The following is a 6,000-nucleotide window of genomic DNA, read 5'->3' as shown; positions in this document are numbered from 1 at the left end:
AGGCTGCCTCTGCCTTTCGGTGTTTTTCAAGGCCTGGCGGTTTGAAACACAGCCCAAGAGTATTTCCAGGGGAAGGAAATGCTTTGTTTTATTTTATGCCGGGGTGTAAATTACTAGGAGTGAGGCTAGTGGCTGGGAATGCAGGTGGGAGAAACACAGTGAGAGCAAAAGGGGAGGAGCTGATTCTTGAAATGAAAAGGCAAGAAGCCTTCCCAAGCTTTGCAAGTAAAATAACTGATAAAGCACAGATAGCAAGTGTGCTGAAACTTTCCTTTTTTTATTTTTTTTTCCCCTTGTTGGGCAACGGACTTTTTTTTTTTTCAGTCTGTTCTTTGGCAGGCTGTTTGGCCCAGAGGGCAAGCGGTGGCAGTCTTGACAGGGCTGGGAGAGCAGAGACAGCTGGACACGAACAAGGAGGAGGGGGTGACTGGCCCACACTGCCAGTATCCTGGCAGGAGGCAAACCAAAAGAAATGGTCACCAGAAAAATACGCGTGCTGAGCAGAGGTGGTGTTGCAGTGACAGAGAGGCTGGCACCTGGCTCACCAAACCGGGTGCTGGCCAACCACTGTGGAGTCACCTTGATGATGGTGAAGTTCACGGGGTCTGTTCTGCTGCCACGGTACGGGCATTTCCAGTTTGTCAGAAACTATTCTGTCCGGATCCTGGGAGGACGTGATGATGGAAACCCTGAGCAGCACGGCAACGGAAAGACAATAGAGCTGGCAAGAGACATAATTACTTTTTTGAGCATCATGACGAGAACATACCACTGCCCAGCCAATGTCATTTGCTCTCTGCTGATGTCCAAGCAAGCCTGGTGCTGGGTTGTAACAGTGTGGCCTGAGGATTGGACATGTACAAACATTTTCATCCATTCTGCTCCTTTAAATATCTGCCATAAATATATAGCTCTTGCTGCATAAAAACTCTGGTGATTAGCGTGATAAAATACATATTTAAATGTTCTTGCAAGTACTGGCATGGTTCCTAAAACTGTGAAAGGAAACCTTTCTGCAAGCCATTGAAAGGTGGTGGTTAAAACACCTACCTAAAGCATGCGTTCTGATGTATCTAAGAAATATTCTCGGGAAAATTTGAGATCTCTTTAGAAGCGCAAGATGTTGAGATGAAAAATCCTTTGGCAGCTAGGTTTTACAGTGGCATCTATTTGTGTATGTGGCAGCATGTCAACTGAGAGATGTATTTACTCAACAATCAACCATCTAGCCAAGGAGAAGCAGGAGAATATTGTACTGTGTTTTCCTGTAGGTATTAAACACCTGACCTAGAGAGATTCTGGACAAAGCTGGACTCTGAATGCTGCCCGGTTTCTGATCTTGGCCGTTTATTTGATTACAGTTAATTATGTGTTTGGAGGCTGTGACCCACCACCCTTTTTTTCAATCAATAGGTGTGAAGCAGATATTAACACGACACCTAATCTAGAAAAAATAACAGTTAATACCCTGGGTATGGCTCCTTCTGAGCCTTGAGAAAGCCATAGATTTCTCTAACCTCCTGTCTCCTGCTTGCATTTTCTGGGCACTTTAATGTCTAGCAAAGGGCTCACTTAATCAGCTGTATTTTCCTCTTCACTGGTAATTGTTGGTAGCCAACTATTCAGTGATCTAACTTCCTATTTTCCAATTTACCTCTTCTCCCAGCAAGCATCAAAGCAAAAGAAAATTTGACCTTTTTCAGCATTTTAACAGCAGCAAACACAAAAGTTACAGCACAGGATGAACTTGGGTTGAATTTTTTGTTCTTGGCTTTCTAGAGAGAGGCTGGAAAAGCAAGCATTGTATAAGGAGAGTCGATCACTTTCCAGCTAGATCTCCTGTAAAAAAAGATCTTCATTCTTGGTCTCTTTACTTCACAGCATAGCCGAAATGGGCCCCTCTTTTCAAAATATCCACAGGAGGATGCATTCAGAAAGAAGGAAGCAGGGCTTATAAGTGAGCAAGCTGTTCCTTCAAGCAAGACGGCAGCCCCGCAGCAAGCTTGTCGGCTCTGCCTAATGCAGAAGTTCCGTTACAGCCTGCCCCTCGGGACATGCCGCTTGCCAGGTGCCCCAGGGGTACTGTTGAAGTCCGAGCTTGGTGACAAAGTCTGGACTTCGAAGGGGCTTTTTCACGAGGCCCCTGACCTGCAGCTGCATGGATCCGATTCCTGCTCTGTGCTCTGGCCAGACCTGCGCGGTCCCCAGGCGTGCTGCTGCACCTCCTGGGGTTTCCTATGTGGCAAAGGGATCAGCAACCCTTCCCGGCGCCTGGCTGCAGCTCTGCTGGCAAGGTGGGAGCTGCTCTCCATGCCCAGGCACCGCAGCCTTTGAGGGTCTGTTCCCTCTGCTCTGCACTCCGGTCCCAAAAGCAGCACTCACCCCGCCTCCGCCACTGCCTCTGGCCACTTTGCCTTCCCGAGCATCCTGCCAGGCTGGATCCCACTGGCTGCAGGGTACCAGCTCTGCTGCCGGTGGTGCCTTGTGTCACGCTCTTCCGCTGGGTTCGGACGAGGAGCTGTCATGCAGGGCCTGGGGAAGCCCGAGCTCTGCAGTCCAGCCGTGCTGCGCTCCTGGGAGGCCAGGCCCTCACTGTACCACGTCACTGCAGTAATGTCAGAGGATACGGTGGGGTTTCTCACACGGCTCTCAGGAAGAGGTAGAAGCCAGCATCTGGTGTGGCTTGACCTCCCTCGGGTGCTGGCTCGTTTTCAGCTGCGCATGTAACCGTGTCACCAGGCAGAAAGTTCTGCCAAGTTGACTTTTAAAACCGTGTCTTAACTATCAAAATAACCACACTTGAGATCAGTGAAAGTGACTGAGGGGACTGAAGCATTTGCTATGTCCCTGAACCCTTCCACAAAAGACTGATAAAACAGGTTTGGGCTATTCATTGTTTTGATAAACTGGGTTGGGCTTCTGCTTAGATGCAAATTTATCAGTGAAAATGCAGGCCCAGGCCACTGTGTAAGTAAGTAAGTAAGTAATAAGTAAGGCTGTGGAATGGAGAATAAAAGTCTCAGAGGTGCAGAAACGGTGGTGAGGAGCAGCCTTCAGGGTGCGGTACAGCAAAGTCGCGGGCAGCCTTTTCAGAAAAGCATTTCACCCTGCCTTGGTGCTTCCTGCAGCAGGATGCCAGTGGCTCTCTGCTAAATACGCCCAGCGAGGACCCCCAGCGCACCGCTTGCCATCTGGTGCGACCAGTGGCAACTTTCTGAGACAGCAGGTAGTGTTAAGGGAGGGGAGAGCAAAAGTAATAATGCACATTGACTGAAAAAGAGAAGTCTTTCAGCATTTCCTGCCCTCCTTTCACACTCAAAAATAAACCCCACTGGTATTGCCAGCTGTGCCCCTCGGCTTTGCTCCCTTGACGGACTGACCAGGCTGGGAAACGGAGCGCTGACAAGACTGGCAATGTCTCTCCCTAATAAATCTCCCATTGTTAGCACATCATCCATGGGGACAGAGCACCTCTTCCGCATGGGCCGCCCCAGCAAACTCTGACGATGATGGGATGCCTCCTCTCCATGCTTTCATCCTTCAAACCTCATTTCCCAATGGCCTCCTGTGGACAGCTCTCTGAAGAGGGCCCTGGATATCAGATTATGCCACCCAAGTGCTCTCAGCTTTACAGGACTGCCCATCTAACACGTTTTACGTTCCTACAGCCTAATTGTCACACCCATCTCAGAGTTCACTTTTATCCCTGGGAACATACTGGGCCGGGGTCACCACTAGATCTCCCATATTTTCAATTTGAAATGACAGACATTAGAGGGAAAAGAGACGATGGTACCACTGGGAAGCAGTGGCTATTTCTAAAACAGTAACACCCCCTACCCTCTACTAGTCCTGCCTAGGCTGAGGGGCAGGTGGGTCATTTGTAGTGGCGCTCTCCCTCTTTCACATTTGGTGTTGGTGTGTTTAACAGAAATGTGAGGAAACTGTTAACTGTAAAGATGGTGTGGGGCTTCGGATGCTCTGTGCAACCCTCTGCCCCTCCGCTCCCCCAGAATCATGGTTCCCCTTGCCTCGGGAAAAGAAGGACACCCCAGGAACAGAGCAGGCTGGTACCCAGGGAGGCAAGGCAATGTGAATGCTTTGCTCCAGCGATTCCAGGTGTTTTGCTGGTGATCCGAACCTTGCGCAGCGCCCGGCTCCTTGGTGTGCCTGTGGGGTGGGGGTCACCCTCTTGCCTCCTCACGCTGTACATCAGAAAGAAAAGCACAAAAGATTGGTCAGGGCTGATGATCTTCTCATCATTTTGGAGAGGGCAGGCAACAACAACCGCCCTTGGAAAACTCAACAAAAAAATAATTCTGCCGTGCTGTGGTTTCTTCCTTCTCCCCACTGTGTCTTCAGCGGCCTCTCCGCGCGCACAGAAAGCACGGCAGTACTCTGAAACGTGGTGGGCTCTGCGGTGGGCTGGGGCTGGGTTCCATCCACGGTGCGACTTTGCATTTCACACGCCCTTGCAGAAGTCGCTGCTGCTGGAGCCAGAGGCATTTTCCCGGGGGCACCCGCCCAAGTGGCGGGACCCCCACCGCGGGTGGGCACAGCAAGAGCTTCCCTTGGCTGCTGGCGGGGCACGGCTCTCGCCCCCCGCCCGAAACCCCTCCCTCGGTCAGGCTCGGGAGTGCCGGGGGTGCCCTGGGACGGGGGAGCGCAAGTCTGGCCCCAAACGCTGCCCCCGGTCCCCCCGCCCCGCGGCGGCGGTGAGGATGCCCAGGCTGGTCGGGTCCCGGCGGCGGAGCCAGGCCTGCACATGGCGGGATGCCGCGGTCCCCGGGGGCAACGGGCCCGGTGGGGCAGCGCCGGGGCGGGCGGCTGCGATGCCGAGGCGGGTGGGGGGGCGGGAGCACCGCGGCCTGTTCTTGGGACAATAAAATGTTTTTCGTTCGTTTCCCTGCGTGAGGTCGGAGAAGCGCTGCCGGGATTCCTCGCTGCTGCCGCGGCCGGGGGAGAGAAGAGCATCTGGAGGGGATGGGGAGGGAGGGTGTCTGCTGTTCGCTTGCTCGGTTTACCGGGGGCTGCCTCCCCGGTAAGGGGAAGGGCCGCCCCGGAGCGGTTGTTCACCCAGCGGCTGCATTTCGGAGAGAACCAGCGGAAAACAGGCTCTGTCCGCCGGCTATTTTGGTGTAAGCAAATGAGAGCAAAGAAACGTTGGTGAAAAGGGAAGCGTTTAGCGAGAGGCAAACTCGCAGGACGGGGCCACGCGGCCGGGGGTCCCGGTGGGCCCGGTGCCGGCCCAGCTGTAGAGCCAGCCGGGGCAGCCGGTTCGCCCGTCCTGGGATGCGCCGGCGTCCGGAGCGGAGGGATGTGCGGGAGAAGGATGTACGGCTTTGGGATGTAACAGAGCCGCGTCCATGTTAGCTCCCGGGGGAGACGAGCGGGCGCCGGGGGGTAGGGCGTGAGCCCCCGTACCTTCCTGGCCTCCCCACATGCGGGGACGGCCCTCCTTCCCCGCCGGCCGCGGCGCGGGGCTGCCCCTGGCCGCTCTGCCACCTCCCTTCGGCCCCCCGCGGGGGCAGCAGACCCCAGCCGGTCCCCCGCCGACGGGCGGTTTTCACGTCTGGGCGGGTTCCGTGAGAGCGAGACCTGGCGGCGGCGTGGGAGGCCGGGGGCGTGCGCGGGTGGCAGCGGGGACATCGCTGCCAGCGGGCCAGGGCGGCGGCGGCCCCGGTTTAACGGCAGATACCGTGTGGGGCTGGTGTTGATTTCGTTCCTTGCGAAAAGCAGCGCCGTTACTTTTTTTAAACACAGCCTCCTCCCCCCCCCCAATCGCTTTGCTGAAAAATAAATCTGGGAACGATCAGGCCTCGTGAAATCTCCTCTCCCCGCCCTCACCGGCGCCGCCGAGGCCTCCGGGACGCGGCCGTGGGTCTGCAGCCGCGGCTCGGCACCGGTTGGAGGCCGCCATGCAAACGGGAGGTGCGGGGGGTGGGGGGAACCCCAGCAGTCCCCTGCACCCAGGGCCGGGAAATCCCAGCCCAGTCCCCT

The 6,000-nt window shown here is 55.2% G+C and overlaps 1 long non-coding RNA gene across 1 annotated transcript; it reads right to left on the bottom strand.

Moving 5' to 3' along the window:
• Positions 1–1,688: 1,688 nt before the first annotated feature.
• On the bottom strand, positions 1,689–4,884 carry LOC308056742. The gene is made up of 2 exons (XR_013924953.1): positions 2,383–4,884; positions 1,689–2,235 (listed from the first exon to the last, which is right to left on the bottom strand). It is a non-coding gene; the product is annotated as an uncharacterized lncRNA (long non-coding RNA).
• Between the last annotated feature and the right edge of the window lie 1,116 nt (positions 4,885–6,000).

This window comes from Falco punctatus, assembly GCF_963210335.1.
Source record: "Falco punctatus genome assembly, chromosome: Z".
NCBI classification, from domain to species: Eukaryota; Metazoa; Chordata; class Aves; order Falconiformes; family Falconidae; genus Falco; species Falco punctatus.
Note: the sequence above shows the minus strand (reverse complement) of the source record. Positions and strands in the feature narration are given on the sequence as shown.